This window comes from Staurois parvus, unplaced genomic scaffold (genome assembly GCF_062004578.1).
Source record: "Staurois parvus isolate SC_StPar_1 unplaced genomic scaffold, SC_StPar_1.0 ptg000385l, whole genome shotgun sequence".
NCBI classification, from domain to species: domain Eukaryota; kingdom Metazoa; phylum Chordata; class Amphibia; order Anura; family Ranidae; genus Staurois; species Staurois parvus.
In genome coordinates this window covers 938,130-956,323 of record NW_028318181.1, presented here as the reverse complement: position 1 = coordinate 956,323, position 18,194 = coordinate 938,130, and positions in this window count along the sequence as shown.

The following is an 18,194-nucleotide window of genomic DNA, read 5'->3' as shown; positions in this document are numbered from 1 at the left end:
ACCGTACCCAGATTAAATGTTTAGAATTTATTGGAGACAGATAAAACTTTTTGGTGGTATTTATTCACAACTAGGGTTTTTATTTTTTGCTATATAAATTAAAGAGACCAAACATTTTGAAAAAAAAAGTTTTTCTTATAAAATTTTGCAAATAAATAATCTTTCTTCATAAATCTTGGCCAAAATGTATTCAGCTATCTTTTTGGTAAAAAAAAAATAACCCAAATCAGTTTATAAAAAAAAATTATAATTTAAAAAAAAAAGGTTTACTTTTTTTAAAATAATATTTATGTTTTTTTTTCTTAAATACTGTCACCCTAGCAGTACAGTGTCACCATAGTGATACTGTACTACTTGTGGGGGGTGTTGAAGATTTTTTTTTGTACACTGATTTCTTTTACTCCCATAAAGACTGTAAAAGCAATAATTTCTCCTTCTCTATGGCTGCATTCCTGCAGCCATTGAGAAATACTGTGAGAGCTGTGATTGGTCACAGCTTGTCATATGGTACAAGGCTGTTGTGAATAGCCTTGTATCATGTGATCTCTGTGATCATTCACAGATTTCACAAGTAGTAAGCAATGATGTCAGGAAGTGACATCTTGTTTACTACTGTTCATTTGATCACTGATTGGCCAATCAGTGATCACTTGAATTGGGACCTCACACAGCGGTCCAGTACAGTTATTTGTGTTCCACTGTGTCTGGTGGACACAGCAGGCACAGATCACAGCGCTGGGCGCTCCCAGGGAGTGTGCACATGCAATGGATGCAGGGGATGTTTAGAAACCTCCCCCCTGCATCGGCAACACTCCCTTCCATCCGTTTATTGGCATGGGCCAGACAGGAGGAGGTTAATGACATAAACAGAGAGGTCCAGCTTCTAAATCTTCAACTCCTTTTAGGAAAGAATGGGGGAAATTTACTAAAACTGGAGTTTTGGTTATGATTTGCTCTGAAAAAATACAAGCAGCAATTCGGTTGACTTCCTAAAACTGGAGAGTGCAAAATCTGGTGCAGCTCTGCATAGAAACCAATCAGTTTCCAGGTATCTTCGTCAAAGCTTAATTGAACACGCTGAAGTTAGAAGCTGATTGGCTACCATGCACAGCTGAACCAGATTTTGCACTCTCCAGTTTTAGTAAATCTACCCCAATGTGATCTAGCTCAAATGTTAGGATTCCTGTTGCCCTGTGAACTGTGGTCATAGGAATTTGCACTTGTTACCTATTGTTGCAAACTGACTGCCTTGGTTGTAAGTCACACGTGGCTCTCTACAGTCTAAATGAGCCCTGAAACTTTTGTTAAAAGTTAGAAGCTGATTGGCTACCATGCATAACTGCGCCAGATTCTGAGTGCTCCAGTTTTAGTAAATCCCCCCAATGTGTTCAAACCTAGTTTACAACTGATAATAACATCTGCCAGCGCAGTAAAGTCAGGGTTAATGATGGCCACACTGCTCCCCAGCACCCTTGCAAATGAAGAGAACTAAGTTGGATCCTTCAGTACTGGGCTTATAAGATAAGAACATTTAAAATGTTAAACCTCAATATTTCCTTTTTGTTTAAATATGCTATGGCAATGAGAACATGTAACAAATATAAAAGTAGTAGTAATCTCAATTTCACTACAAGTGTGCAAATACACTTTTTATGTTTGAGTTTATTAAAAGCTTACCAATTTAGTAACTTGATTTCCTTTTCATGTTCAACCTAAAGACACTGTCTTGCAGCTGGGCTAAACGTATGGGCTGTGCTGTATGGTTTTATCCAGATGTTTTACCTATCCCAATGATGCAAGTATCTTTTAACGTTTATGCCACAGTGACAAATATATGTCTTTTGTTATATTGGGTTGGCTGATATATTAGGTTGGCTCTGCAAACTAGAATTTAGTAGCCCATCAGGCACTCTGTATTCCATTTCTTTTTGTAAAAAAAAAAACAAAAATGTTGCACACGTACCATTAATTAAAATTAAATGCATACTGTTTTGTAAGTTAAAATATTTAATTCCACGTGAATTTTAATTTTTTGATACCAATTCCATTCCCCCATTTACTCTTGTTTTTTTTACCCTCTTATCTTGGCCACAAAAAACATACTTATACACCCAATGAACCCAGCATTGCCTGGTGCAAGCTGCAGCTCTGTCTCAGCACTCTTGGTCCCGTACCACCATCATCTCATCTGATGTCTTCAGGAGGCTTGCTGTCTCTGTTTCCTGCCGCCAGCTCCCTGATGACAGCACTGCGGAGGTCAACTGGCACATGAGACATACATTGGAGCTTGCCCCAACATCTCCTGGGATGTGTGATGTCAGTATCTCAGAAGGCTTCAGGCAGGGGTCATTCTTCTTGCCTAAGCAAGAAATCAGGAAGACTGTCTAATGGAGCTGGGAGAAAGTAACAGAAGAGGGTGAAGACCCACTTTAAGTTCTCTGAAGTGTTGGTCAGGCATCAAGATTTAATAAAGTGCATATATATTACCATGTAGTCCAATATATACAGTACACAGTGCAATAAAACCACAAAAAAGTGCCTTAGTACTCATATACATAAAAAGTGCAAAAAATTCCTTTAAAGTCCATAAAGACGCATGTGTATTTATGAATCTTTCTTCTAGCACTCCAGGCTGCTGACAAATTCTTCATTATATGAATCTATTAACAGCTACCATTTTATGAAATGGACACTCACCACAGAAATGTTACAATAAGTGTAGCAAACTTAATATATGTCATCTCAGGTAAGGGTCATCACAGGTAATGCGTGCATCCATCCACAATCCTCTCCTCTCTACAGTGCCTAGAGTCGATCCAAGCAGCTGTGACATTCGCTTCCCATTGTGGCTGATGATAGAGAAGAGGCTAGCAGCTGGTTTACTGTGTATCTATATATATATATATATACACACACGCATATATATACATATACAAATACATACACAGATACATACAATGACTTGAAAAAGTATAAAAGTATTTATACCCCTTGACATTTTCCACATTTTGTCATGTTACAACCAAAAACACAACTGTATCTTATTGGGATTTTATGTGATAGACCAACACAAAGTGGCACATAATTGTGAAGTGGAAGGAAAATGATAAATGGTTTTCAAAATTTCTTAAATATCTGAAAAGTGTGGTGTGAATTTGTATTCAGCCCTCTGAGACCCTTTGTAGAACCACCTTTTGGTGCAATTCCAGCTATAAGTCTTTTTGGGGATGTCTCTACCAGCTTTGCACATCTAGAGAGTGAAATTTTTGCCTATTCTTCTTTGCAAAATAGCTCAAGTTCTGTCAGATTGGATGGAGAGCGTCTGTGAACAGCAATTTTTGCCACAGATTCTCTATTGGATTTACAGTAGGTGTGGACTTTGACTGGGCCATTCTAACACATGAATATGCTTTGATCTAAACCATTCCATTGTAGCTCTGGCTGTATGGTTAGGATCGTTGTCCTGCTGGAAGGTGAACCTCCTCCCCAGTCCTAAGTCTTTTGCAGACTCTAACAGGTTTTCCTCTAAGATTGCCCTGTATTTGGCTCCATCCATCTTCCCCATCAAGTCTGACCAGCTTCCCTGTCCCTGCTGAAGAAAAACATCCCACAACATGATGCTGCCACCACCATGTTTCACAGTGGGGATGGTGTGTTCAGGGTGATGTGCAGTGTTAGTTTTCCGCCACACATAGCGTTTTGCTTTTAGGCCAAACAGTTCAATTTTGGTCTCATCTGACCAGAGCCCCTTCTTCCACATGTTTGCTGTGTCCCCCACATGGCTTCTCGCAAACTGCAAATGGGACTTCCTATGGCTTTCTTTCAACAATGGCTTTCTTCTTGCCACTCTTCCATAAAGGCCAGATTTGTAGAGTGCACAACTAATAGTTGTCCTGTTGACAGATTCTCTCACCTGAGCTGTGGATCTCTGTAGCTCCTCGAGAGTTACCATGGGCCCCTTGGTTGCTTCTCTGATTAATGCTCTCCTTGCCTGGCCTGTCAGTTTAGGTGGACGGCCATGTCTTGGCAGGTTTGCAGTTGTGCCATACTCTTTCCATTTTCGGATGATGGATTGTACAGTGCTCCGTGAGATGGTCAAATCTTAGGATTTTTTTTATAACCTAACCCTGCTTTAAACTTCTCCACAATTTTATCCCTGACTTGTCTGGTGTGTTCCTTGACCTTCATTATGCTGTTGGTTCAATAATGCTCTCTGAGGCTAGGTTCACACCTATGCAGTTTGCATTCGATATATTTCTACAGTACATTTTGCGGTGCGTTTTGCTTTTTTGATGCATTTTGAGGGTTTTTTGTTTGTTTTTTTCTTCTTGCTAGACAGTTTAAAAAGCAAAACTCATCAAAAACACACTACTTGCTTTTCTGCGGGGTTTCCATTGAAGTCTAAAGAACCTAAAAGGCTATTTTTTTCTGTTTAAAAAAGTTCCAAAGAACGCACCAACTGAAAATGTGGAGATATGAACGTGTCCCATAGGAAATCATGTTAAATGGACTGTAGTGCGTTTCTGCAAAACGCTGTGGAAAACGCTTAGGCGTGAAGCTAGGGTAACAAACCTCTGAGGGCTTCACAGAACAGCTGTATTTATACTGAGATTAAATGACACACAGGTGGACTCTATTTACTAATTAGATGACTTCTGAAAGCAATTGGTTCCACTAGATTTTATTAAGGGGTATCAGAGCAAAGGGGGCTGAATACAAATGCACGCCAAAAATTTTGAAAACCATTTATCATTTTCCTTCCACTTCACAATTATGTATTACTTTGTGTTGGTCTATCACAAAATCCCAATAAACTACAATTACATTTTTAGTTGTAACATGACAAGATGTGGAAAATTTCAAGGGATAGGAATACTTTTTCAAGGCACTGTATATATACAGTTAGGCCCATATATATTGGGACACAGGCACAATTTTCATACTTTTGGCTCTGTATGCTGCCAGAATAAATTAAAACAAAACAATCCAACAGAATTTGAAGTGCAGACTTTCAGCTTTAATTCAAGGCATTGAACATAAATATCAAGTACAAATTTTAAGAACTGCAACCTTGTTTGTACACAGTCCCTCCATTTTCAAGGGCTCAAATATAATTGGACAAATGAATATACCGTATATACTCGAGTATAAACCGACCCGAATATAAGCCGAGGTACCTAATTTTACCACAGAAAACTGGGGAAAACTATTGACTCGAGTATAAGCCGAGGGTGGGAATCATTGGTATCTGTGGGAGGAATAGTGCCCCATCATTGGTGTCAGTGGGAGGAATAGTGCCCCATCATTGGTGTCAGTGGGAGGAATAGTGCCCCATCATTGGTATCACTGGGAGGAATAGTGCCCCATCGTTGGTGTCAGTGGGAGGAATAATGCCCCATCATTAGTATCAGTGGGAGGAATAGTGCCCCATCATTGGTGTCAGTGGGAGGAATAGTGCCCCATCATTGGTATCACTGGGAGGAATAGTGCCCCATCGTTGGTGTCAGTGGGAGGAATAATGCCCCATCATTAGTATCAGTGGGAGGAATAGTGCCCCATCATTGGTGTCAGTGGGAGGAATAGTGCCCCATCGTTGGTGTCAGTGGGAGGAATAATGCCCCATCATTAGTATCAGTGACACCAATGATGCGGCACTATTCCTCCCACTGACACCAATGACACTTGCTGACCCCTGTTGCAGTATGGTGCTGCTGCAGCCAGCATATGTGGTTGCAGCAGCACCTCTGCAGTGCACACTTACCTGTCAGCTGTCCTTCTTCACTCCGGCCTCTCCCTCACTCGATTTTCGCGGGTCCGCTCGGCTCCGCCTCCTTGCCCGTGATTGGCCGCCTGTGTACCTTTCCTAAGCTACAGTTCTGGCAGCCAATCACTGGTGAGGCGGCAGGAGTGAGGGAGTGGCCGGAGTGACGGAAGGAGCAGCGCTTCCTGGATGGATCATCGTGGGACTGGGACCGGAGCCAGGTAAGAGACAGCAGCCCTCTGCCCACCCCTGTACGTGCCCCCCTTGACGGAGCCTCGCGCCCCCCTGCAGATGTTGACTCGAGTATAAGCCGAGGGGGCCGTTTTTCAGCACAAAAAATGTGCTGAAAAACTCAGCTTATACTCGAGTATATACGGTAATCATAAATAAAATGTTCATTTTTAATATTTTGTTGAGAATCCTTTACTGGCAATGACTGCCTGAAGTCTGGAACCCATGGATATTACCAAATACTGGGTTTCCTCCTTTCTGATGCTTTGCCAGGCTTTAACTGCAGCTGTCTTCAGTTGTTCTTTGTTTGTGGGTCTTTCTGCCTTTAGTTTTACCTTCAGCAAGTGAAATGCATGCTCAATTGGGTTGAGATCAGGTGATTGACTCGGCCATTGCAGAATATTCCACTTTTCCTTTAAAAGCTCCTGGGTTGCTTTTGCAGTGTGTTTTGGATCACTGTCCATCTGTACTGTGAAGCGCTGTCCAACCAACTTTTCTGCATTTGGCTGAATCTGGGCTGGCAGTATATCTCTAAACACTGCAGAATTCATCCGGCTGCTTCTGTCACATCATCAATAAACTCCAATGACCCAGTGCCACTAGAAGCCATGCATGCCCATGTCATCACACTGCCTCCACCATGTTTTACAGATGATGATGGGTGTGCTTTGGATCATGAGCTGTTCCAAGCCTTCTCCACACTTTTTTCTTCCCATCATTCTGGTACAGATCAATCTTAGTTTCACCCGTCCAAAGAATGCTTTTCCAGAACTGGTCTGGCTTTTTTTAGATTTTTTTTGGGCAAACTCTAATCTGGCTTTTCTATTCTTCAGGCTTTTGAATGGTTTGCACCTTTTGGTAAAAACTCTGTTTTTGCTCTTGTGAAGTCCTTTCTTGATTGTAGGCTTTGACAATGATACACCCACCACCTGGAGAGTCTCCCTCACTTATCTGGATGTTGTGAATGGGTTTTTCTTTACCATAGAGAGGATCCTGCGATCATCCACCACTGTTGTCTTCCTTGGACTTCCATGCCTTTTTATGTTGCTGAGCTCACCAGTATTTATTTCGTTTTTTAAGCCTTACAATGGCCTGTTTCACTTGCATGGACAGGTCTTTTGATTGCATGATGTAGGTTCACAGCAACAGATTCCAAATGCAAATACCACTCCAAATTCAACTCCAGACCTTATACTTGCTAAATTGATGAAGAAGTTATGAAGGAGTAGCCCAAACCTGGCCATGAAACAGCTTTTGATTCAATTGTCCAATTACTTTTGGTCCCTTGAAAAAGGGGGATGGCTACTCTTAAGAGCTGCAATTCCTAAACCCTTCCTCTAATTTGGATGTACATACACTCAAATTAAAGCTGAGAGTGTGCACTCACTTTCAGCCCATATCCATTATATAACTATAGCTTGAATATGTTTTGGTAATTACCTGAAAAAAAACTAAAATTGTGCCTGTGTCCAAATATATTTACCTAACTGTAATATATGTATATATACAGTCAGGTCCATAAATATTGGGACATCGACACAATTCTAACATTTTTGGCTCTTTACACCACCACAATGGATTTGAAATGAAACAAACAAGATGTGCTTTAACTGCAGACTGTCAGCTTTAATTTGAGGGTATTTACATCCAAATCAGGTGAACGGTGTAGGAATTACAACAGTTTGCATATGTGCCTCCTACTTCTTAGGGGACCAAAAGTAATGGGACAGAATAATAATCATAAATCAAACTTTCACTTTTTAATACTTGGTTGCAAATCCTTTGCAGTGAATTACAGCCTGAAGTCTGGAACGGATAGACATCACCAGACGCTGGGTTTCATCCCTGGTGATGCTCTGCCAGGCCTCTACTGCAACTGTCTTCAGTTCCTGCTTGTTCTTGGGGCATTTTGCCTTCAGTTTTGTCTTCAGCAAGTGAAATGCATGCTCAATCGGATTCAGGTCAGGTGATTGACTTGGCCATTGCATAACATTCCACTTCTTTCCCTTAAAAAACTCTTTGGTTGCTTTTGCAGTACGCTTTGGGTCATTGTCCATCTGCACTGTAATGCGGCGTCCAATGAGTTCTGAAGCATTTGGCTGAATATGAGCAGATAATATTGCCCGAAACACTTCAGAATTTATCCTGCTGCTTTTGTCAGCAGTCACATCATCAATAAATACAAGAGAACCAGTTCCATTGGCAGCCATACATGCCCACACCATGACACTACCACCACCATGCTTCACTGATGAGGTGGTATGCTTAGGATCCTGAGCAGTTCCTTTCCTTCTCCATACTCTTCTCTTCACATCACTCTGGTACAAGTTGATCTTGGTCTCATCTGTCCATAGGATGTTGTTCCAGAACTGTGAAGGCTTTTTTAGATGTCGTTTGGCAAACTCTAATCTGGCCTTCCTGTTTTTGAGGCTCACCAATTGTTTACATCTTGTGGTGAACCCTCTGTATTCACTCTGGTGAAGTCTTCTCTTGATTGTTGACTTTGACACACATACACCTACCTCCTGGAGAGTGTTCTTGATCTGGCCAACTGTTGTGAAGGGTGTTTTCTTCACCAGGGAAAGAATACTCCAGTCATCCACCACAGTTGTTTTCCGTGGTCTTCCGGGTCTTTTGGTGTTGCTGAGCTCACTGGTGCGTTCCTTCTTTTTAAGAATGTTCCAAACAGTTGTTTTGGCCACGCCTAATGTTTTTGCTATTTCTCTGATGGGTTTGTTTTGTTTTTTCAACCTAATGATGGCTTGCATCACTGATAGTGACAGCTCTTTGGATCTCATCTTGAGAGTTGACAGCAACAGATTCCAAATGCAAATAGCACACTTGAAATGAACTCTGGACCTTTTATCTGTTCATTGTAATTGGGATAATGAGGGAATAACACACACCTGGCCATGGAACAGCTGAGAAGCCAATTGTCCCATTACTTTTGGTCCCTTAAGAAGTGGGAGGCACATATGCAAACTGTTGTAATTCCTACACCGTTCACCTGATTTGGATGTAAATACTAGAGATGAGCGAATTATTCAAAAATTCGATTCGGCTGATTCGCCGAATTTGCGGGAGAAATTCGATTCGATGCGAATTTATTCGCTGCGAATTTAACTTATTAAAAGGGTTTCTAGGCTTCAGAGAGCCTTTATATTAGTGCAGAACACTGTACCTTTAATTTAAATGCCCTTGGAGTCTGCTGGGGAAGAGAAATAATACTGTCAGTCAGTATGACATGCAGATGAGTGCCGTCGATCTTAGAATCACCGCACACTTCACTCATTTGGGCAGTCACGGGGCACGACGACGAAGAAGAAGAAGAAGAAGAATGAAAAGAAGAAGAAGAAGAATGAAAAGAAGAATGAAAAGAAGAAGAAGAAGAAGAATGAAAAGAAGAAGAAGAAGAATGAAAAGAAGAATGAGAAGAATGAAAAGAAGAATGAAAAGAATGAAAAGAAGAATGAAAAGAAGAAGAAGCAGAATGAAAAGAAGAAGAATGAAAAGAAGAAGAAGAAAAATGAAAAGAAGAATGAAAAGAAGAAGAAGAAGAATGAAAAGAAGAAGAAGAAGAATGAAAAGAAGAATGAGAAGAAGAATGAAAAGAAGAATGAAAAGAAGAATGAGAAGAATGAAAAGAAGAATGAAAAGAAGAAGAAGAAGAATGAAAAGAAGAATGAAAAGAAGAAGAAGAAGAATGAAAAGAAGAAGAAGAATGAAAAGAAGAAGAAGAAGAATGAAAAGAAGAAGAAGGAGAATGAAAATAAGAATGAAAAGAAGAAGAAGAAGAATGAAAAGAAGAAGAAGAAGAATGAAAAGAAGAATGAGAAGAAGAATGAAAAGAAGAAGAAGAAGAATGAAAAGAAGAATGAAAAGAAAAAGAAGAAGAAGAAGAAGAATGAAAAGAAGAATGAAAAAAAGAAGAAGAAGAATGAAAAGAAGAAGAATGAAAAGAAGAAGAAGAAGAAGAATGAAAAGAAGAATGAAAAGAAGACGAAGAAGAATGAAAAGAAGAAGAAGAAGAATGAAAAGAAGAAGAAGAAGAATGAAAAGAAGAATGAGAAGAAGAATGAAAAGAAGAATGAAAAGAAGAAGAAGAAGAATGAAAAGAAGAAGAAGAAGAATGAAAGGAAGAATGAAAAGAAGAAGAAGAAGAATGAAAAGAAGAAGAAGAAGAATGAAAAGAAGAAGAAGAATGAAAAGAAGAATGAAAAGAAGAAGAAGAAGAATGAAAAGAAGAAGAAAAGAATGAAAAGAAGAAGAAGAAGAATGAAAAGAAGAAGAAGAAGAAGAATGAAAGGAAGAATGAGAAGAAGAATGAAAATAAGAATGAGAAGAATGAAAAGATGAATGAAAAGAAGAAGAAGAAGAATGAAAAGAAGAAGAGGAAGAATGAAAAGAAGAATGAAAAGAAGAAGAAGAAGAATGAAAAGAAGAAGAAGAAGAATGAAAAGAAGAATGAAAAGAAGAAGAAGAATGAAAAGAAGAAGAAGAAGAATGAAAAGAAGAAGAAGAAGAATGAAAAGAAGAAGAATTCCAGTACAGCAAAAAGTGTATCTGCAGAGAGCTCCGCTATTTCTGACAGTTCTCTGACAGTTCCTTCACATTTACAGCGGTTGAAACATTGTATCTATTTGTTTCCGAATAAAAACATCTGTATCCTAAATGGAAACAGATACAATGTTTCAACCGCTGTAAATGTGAAGGAACTGTCAGAGAACTGTCAGAAATAGCGGAGCTCTCTGCAGGGACACTTTTTGCCGGCTGTAGAAGGGATGAAAATCGGCCGATCGGGAAAAATTCGATTCGCGCATCCGAAGTTTGCTAATATTCGGATTCGGTGCGAATCGAATTTTTCCTAATATTCGAAACGAATTCCACTTCGCCAAGTTCGATTCGCTCATCTCTAGTAAATACCCTCAAATTAAAGCTGACAGTCTGCAGTTAAAGCACATCTTGTTTGTTTCATTTCAAATCCATTGTGGTGGTGTATAGAGCCAAAAATTTTAGAATTGTGTCGATGTCCCAATATTTATGGACCTGACTGTATGTATATATATATATATATATTTTAATGCATTTAATAAAATTAATCAGTATACACACGCAAGGCTATTTGTTTTCTCCTGTTGCCTAACAAACATGTGATGTTGAACATTTTCCATTAAGTCATAAGGACAAAAACTAAAGCGTTCTGTACCACAATGTATGTATTTTCAGGTCACAAGTACAAAAATACTTGTCCGGCTTTGCTGGTCATGCAACGACAAGCCTCTGAGTCAGAAAATCAATCTCCCACATAGGTTGTCCTGTTTACAAGGAGGCCCATATTTGAATATTTTTTTTTAGTTTTGGAAAATATGTTTTGCACATTGAAACTGGAAAATTAATTTTTAACAATGTTACATAAAGACTTGTGTAGCAGTTTTATATCCAGTTTTAAGTAGATTGCCCGGGTATAGTATGAAATACTATACCATATTTGATCCAATATGGATTTTAAAACATTTTGAGTTTACCTTATTTTTAGGCAGCATAAGTTGTGGTGTCTGTTTATATGACAACACGTTGGTGTACAGCAGGGGTCTCCAAACAAAGGGCTAGTTTACTCTCCTTTAGGCTTTGGGAGGGATAGACTGTGATCAGTGGGAGTAGAAAATACCATGCCATTAATGGGAGAAAGCATTACCTCATCATTGGGTTTAATTGGAGAAATAGACAGACCATCATCTGTTTCCTCAAGTTCCTCATTGCCTCACCATTATACGTGCAAGACATGTACAGGCCATAGAGGAAGTCACTGTCATTCAGTAATGATATGCAGGAAATATAGTATTATCGCATAATTTTTTCAGCAAAGGTATTGGGTCAAAATTTTGTAAAAAAATAATATTACAAAAAGTCCAAATGTTATTGTTGACAGAGATTATGTAATACACACCATGTCAACTGCTATTTCATAGATATAATGTTGCAATTAACACTGAAGACAAAATGGGGCGTTTAAAGGGCATCTTTTTATTAGCAGTTGTGCCTGATTATATTATGCAAAATCATTATTTTATGTATATGTGACTCACCAAAACATCATTAATACAAGCTATTTGATTCCAGACCCATTCTCATATGAAAGACCTGTGAGCGTTCTATCCAAGTGGACTTTGTATGCTTATTTATATGTAGTAGGTGTCACGACCCCAGACCTTCTCACCAAACTCGTGACCGAAGGACTAGCCGATCTAAAATCGCGATGTCACGTGCGTAACAATGCCACACCCAGCTGCACCCTGCACAACGATTTTCCAGCTAATTGGACCACAATCTATGTACCAGCAGCCTGAGCGATTGTTACTGGGTCAGGTTAACTATGCAATTAACCCTTCACACTGCCACCACCTCCTTTTTGTACAGAGAAAGAGGAAACTCGGCGATATCAGTTATAACACTATGATGGTTGAGGTAATCGTCTGTATAACATGGTTATACAGAGGGTTAAACAAACACAGTAGCATTCCCTTTAGAGGCGGGAATTCGTGAATTGCAATACAGAGCTATAGAAACAGTTCAACACTTTCAGAAAGAAAGATTTATTACTAAAAGGTCAAACGGTACAATAAAAAGATTTACAGAAAAAGATGTAACTAAGATATACATATAAATATACAGAGACCAACAGCACAGCAAAGAGATATCAAAGAGAGGTGAAAGGGTTAAGGTACTTGCCAAAGTCCTGGGTTAGCAGATCCAAGTTTCAGAGCAAAAGGGCACGGATCTCCCCAGGTGGTATTGATGTTAAAATGGGAGACGTCTTCAACTTTCTTTCTCTTAGGCCTGACAGCCCAATTTGTAGTTTTCCAGCAGGGGGTGTCTCTGAAGTCAAGGACCAATACCCCGTGTAGGACGTGGAGGTCTGGGCGTAGCCCTGAACTAGAACCAAAATCTTGTTTAGTTCATATTTTGGCTCATAACTTTTCCTATGCACACGTGACACTCCACCTGCAGGTAGATTATGATGCAGACACGTCTGAGGATTGAGTAGATATGAATTATGAAATTATACACTGAATGGTTCACAAGATCTACTTTTCTGCTTTCCTCTATCTTCGAGACAAGGCGAGTTACCTAACAAACTGTTCTGCTCCTCTTAGCCAATCTGACGATATGTCTGGTTTTTATGTAAGTCTCTCATATTCCAAGATATGAGACATAGGGAAAAAATGGATTTTGAAAAGTGTTTATCTGATTCGTGTTTCGTTGGAGTGCCTTGAACTCCTGGGAAGGCTCTGTTATCTTTTTACGAGGTGTTAAATGGCACAGGTTGCTTAGACAGCTAGGCACCTTGCTCAGAGAGGTGTTTTATAGCTCTGGGCTCCCTGTCGTGCTCTAGCCTGCCTGCGACCCTTCCAACACACATATGTCCCTGTGGATTAACAGAGAGGAAAGGGGGAAAAATGAGGGACAACATGGAGGTTCTTAACAAAATGGAGGACTGCGTCAGTCTCTGGGTATACGCTGTTACAGTAGACACCCAGAAAATTGAGGCTTTGGTGGTTTGAGTTCTCATCCTCTTAGCCATACATATATTTTTTCTTGGCTTGTGTTCAATCAAGAAAGACACTTAAATAAACAATATGTATTCTGCAATTCCCATTTTGAAATTTTTAGATAGACAGACAGACAGACAGACAGACAGACAGACAGACAGACAGACAGACAGACAGACAGATAGATAGATAGATAGATAGATAGATAGATAGATAGATCTGCTTTCACCTAGCAAAGTAAGGCAACAATCTCTATTTGACTGTCTACTATAAACAAAGTATTTCACAAGATATTGTAGTAAACACCACTGGCATTTAGCCTTGTGACTATGACTTATCGGAGCCGATGTCCAACAATATGGCTTAAACATGCATTGCTTTCCACAATAAAAACTTTACTTTAAATTAATCTCCATTGTTTGCAGATCCAGAACTTTTTCCGAAGTACAAATTATCCACATGGCAGGAAAACAGAAAATGCACGTATTAGCTTATTTTTCAGTTTCACTGAGTGCTGACTACACTGCACGGTTCAAAGAAAGGATACAAAATATATTTAGTAGTAAACACAAATTAAATTTTCCGCTTACACGCTTCTTAGTAGGTGATACCTACCAGGACGTCATATAAAGAAGACCATGTTGAGCTGAATGCAATTAAAAAGAAACTATAGCCTTTTTACTATTTTTTTATTAAATAAATATACTGTATATGCACAATGACTAAATTTTCTTTTACTAAAAAGATCAGCATAGACTGCTGGTAAATGATGGCACATGGATACTATCAGCTTAACATAGACAATCTTATCAGTGAGTGTTCATTTTTCTGCATACATTGTGTATGAATAGATGTACATGGGACATGGGGGTTGATTTACGAAAACTGGAGAGTGCAAATCTGGTGCAGTTGTGCATGGTAGCCAATCAGCTTCTAACTTCAGCTTGTTCAATTAAGCTTTGGCAATACAACCTGGAAGCTGATTGGTTTCTATGCAGAGCTGCACCAGATTTTGCACTCTTGAATTTAAGTAAATCAACCCCATGGTATTTGCTCATTACTTGTATGTAAGGAGGTGTTATAGGGTCTTTAAGAGACTTAACGCAACTTTTTCACCATAGTGTTGTTAAGAGAGGTTCTGCTTTTTGATTGGTGGGAAGTTCATCCAAATGAGGAGGAAGGGTACCAGGGGTGTATAGACCAAACAAGTAGAGACTGGGTATTTGACACTAGAGAAAGATTTATGGGGGGCTGAAAATCAGGGGTGTAGATAAGAAGGCAGAACTGATGGTCCAAATCTACAGAGCATCCTTGCTGGCAGGAGTACCGCAGGAGTTGCACAGCCCAGGCATTCTCAACATAATGGCCTGTGTCTCCCCACCGCTGACAGAACAGTACAACAGGGAGCAGAGAGGAGAGAACTCCGATTGACTGTATTGACAGTAGGATTTTGGCCCCAACCACCAGCAAGGAGGAAGTGCCAGGGACACTGTAGGATGCGGTAGGTGACCAGAGGAACCCACAACAGGCAGGTAATGATGTTGGGAACTGCAGGAAAAAAAAAAGGACAGTCCAAATGGATGAATCATTCAGGACGTGGTAAGCCAAGCTCCCCTGAGACTCTTTGTTGCTTAAGTGCCACTGCTGCTGACCTCTCGTGTGTTTACTGCTCAAATGAACTATTTCACTATTCGGGTACAAAGACTTTGGAATATGCTATTGTGTTAGGCCACTCCCATTGTTGCCTCAATTTTGCCACACCTACAATTTACCACTGCAGGTGCAGCACTCCACCTAACTGCCCAAGGTTGACCACTTCCCCTCCCCCTAAAGAAAAAAACAGCCCTGGTATGAATTGCCCTTCATAAAGGGAAGACTGTGCTGCTGCAGTATGACTTGTAAAGTTTTCAACTATTTTATATGAAAAAGTTATAAAAATACTTGCTGGTGTTATCTTGGGATCATTGTTGTAGGGTATATGCAACTTCTGCTTTCTGCTTAAAAATGCACAGCGACGATCTATTATTCTGCTATGATTGCTGCAGGCTATGTACCTTTTAACCTAAAATCTGAATGCTGCGCCCAATAGTCTTTTAACACACATCTGTATATTGGCCTGAATACAAAATCCTCTCTGGTATTAAAAGAGGTATAGACTCCAGAGAAAGAGATATCATATTACCCCTGTACACATCATTAGTAAGACCTCATCTGGAATATGCAGTTCAGTTTTGGGCACCAATTCACAAAAAGAACATTGGGGAACTGGAGAAAGTACAGAGAAGGCAACCAAACTGATAAGAGGCATGGATGAGCTCAGCTATGATGAAAGATTAGAGGAACTGAATTTATTATCTCTTGAGAAGAGGAGATTAAGGGGCAATATGATCAACATGTATAAATACATCAGTGGTTCATATAGTGAACTCGGTGTAGAGCTATTCACTCTGAGGTCATCACAGAGGACAAGGGGGCACTCTTTATGTCTGGAGGAAAAGAGATTTAATCTCCAAATATGGAAAGGTTTCTTCACAGTAAGAGCTGCAAAAATGTGGAACAGACTCCTTCAAGAGTTGGTTCTGCCAGCACAGTGGATTGCTTTAAAAAAGGCCTGGATTATTTTTTGGATACACAGAATATAACTGGATACTAACATTTATAGGTAATGTCAGGGACCGCGGGTCTCGCAGCGGCGCACAGGTCTGCACATACACAGATTGCCTAGGTGCACTAATGTGCAGGCACTAGGACCAGGGCGTTGGCGGCGGCAATTGCACCAATGACGGTGCAGGGTGCACTATTTAAACTGACCAGGTGGTGACTAGGTTGCCGCAAGGTATAGTTCCTGTACCTGTGTTCTGAAGTGTGTTCCTGTTGCCGATCCTGCTTGTCCTAATTTGTGTTGACCTTCTCCTGCTCTGACCCCCGGCTCGTCCCTGACTACTCTCCTGCCTGTTGTTATATTACTATTGGACCTCCCATTTCTGAACTTTGGCTCGTGACCCGGCTGCTCTCTGTCTACTGTTTAGTACCTACCTGCCTCCACCGTTACCGACCCGGCTAGTCTGACTACGCTCATCCCTGACTGTCATCCATCCATCCCGCTCGGGACATGGACTTGTCAGCCTCTTCACAGCAGGCTCACCCCCCGGCACGTACCCTCGGCGGGACCCCTCTACCACAGTTGGGTGCACTCAGGAGTCGTGACCTGGTTTCAGTCTTGTACCAAGTCCATCCCCACCATCAGGGGCTCTGGTGAAAAGGCAGACTGGGACTTAGACTCCGCGTCCTGGGGAATCCTGTTCTGTGGATCACTAGAGATTCCGCTGGGCGGTGCCTGACAGGTAAAGTTGATCCAGGGAATATCCAATTGCCTCTTGGGGGATCAGGAAAGATTTTTTTTCCCTGCAGGAGAAAATTGGATCATGCTTTGCTGGGTTTTTTTTGCCTTCCTCTGGATCAACTGTGGGTATAGGATTATAACTTTTTTTTTTAATGGTTGAACTGGATGGATGTTTGTCTTTTTTCAGCCAGACTAGCTATGTAACTTCCCCCACCCTTTCTTAGTTGCTGAGCTCTCTTGCTCTTCCCAGGAGCCTAGGACCACATCAGAGTAGACATGTGGAGTTCGTTTCGTTCCAAATCGAAATTCGGATGAATTTTCCGTTATTCGGAGATTCAGATGTATCCGCATTCTGAAATACAATAGTAATGAATTTAAACAAATCTGAAATAACGAAACAAAATTTGGCCTAAATTTGAATTGATTTGAATTCGAAAACATATTTGGAAACAAATTTGGAAAAAAAATTTGAATTTGAAAACAAGAACAGAATAAAACAGAGCAGAAAATAAAGAAAAAGAATGGAATAGAAGAAAAGAATAGAACAGAAAAGAATAGCGGAAAAAATAACAGAATAAAAAATAAAAGGATAGAGCAGAATACAGTGGAAAATACTAGAGTAAAACAGCAAAATAGAATAGAAAAGGAATAGAAAAGAATAGAATCAATTAGAAAAGATTAGAATAGAAAATCAAAGAAAAGTACAGAAAAGAAAATCAAAGAATAGAATAGAAAATAATAGAATAAAACAGAGCAAAATAGAACATAAAATAAAGAAATGGAATAAAATCAATTAGAATAGAATAGACTAGAAAAGATTAGAAAATAAAAAAATAGAATAGAAAAGATTAGAACAGAGAATCAAAGAACAGAATAGAATAGTATAGAAAAACAATAGAACAGAATAAAATTGAAAGGATACAACTGCCTTCCGAAATTCAAATTTTGAATAGAATGAATTTGAACAGAATACATTAGAATAGAATACAAAATAGATAAGAATAGAATAGATTAGAAAAGACTAAAATACTTTACAAAAAATTGTGAGCTGCGCTTTGGTGACGTGGGTAGGGATCAACAAACGCACTGAAAATTTTCAATATTGTCATGTAACTTTTCATATAGCCCATATACCAGGGGTCTCCAAACTGCGGCCCGAGAACCGTATGTGGCCCTTTGCTAGCCTTTATCCGGCCCTTGGGGCACTATTCCTCCCAATGATATGAAGCAGTATTCCTTCCACTGACACCAACAATGGGGCACTATTGATAACACTTATGTGGTACTATTCCTTCCATTATTATCAATG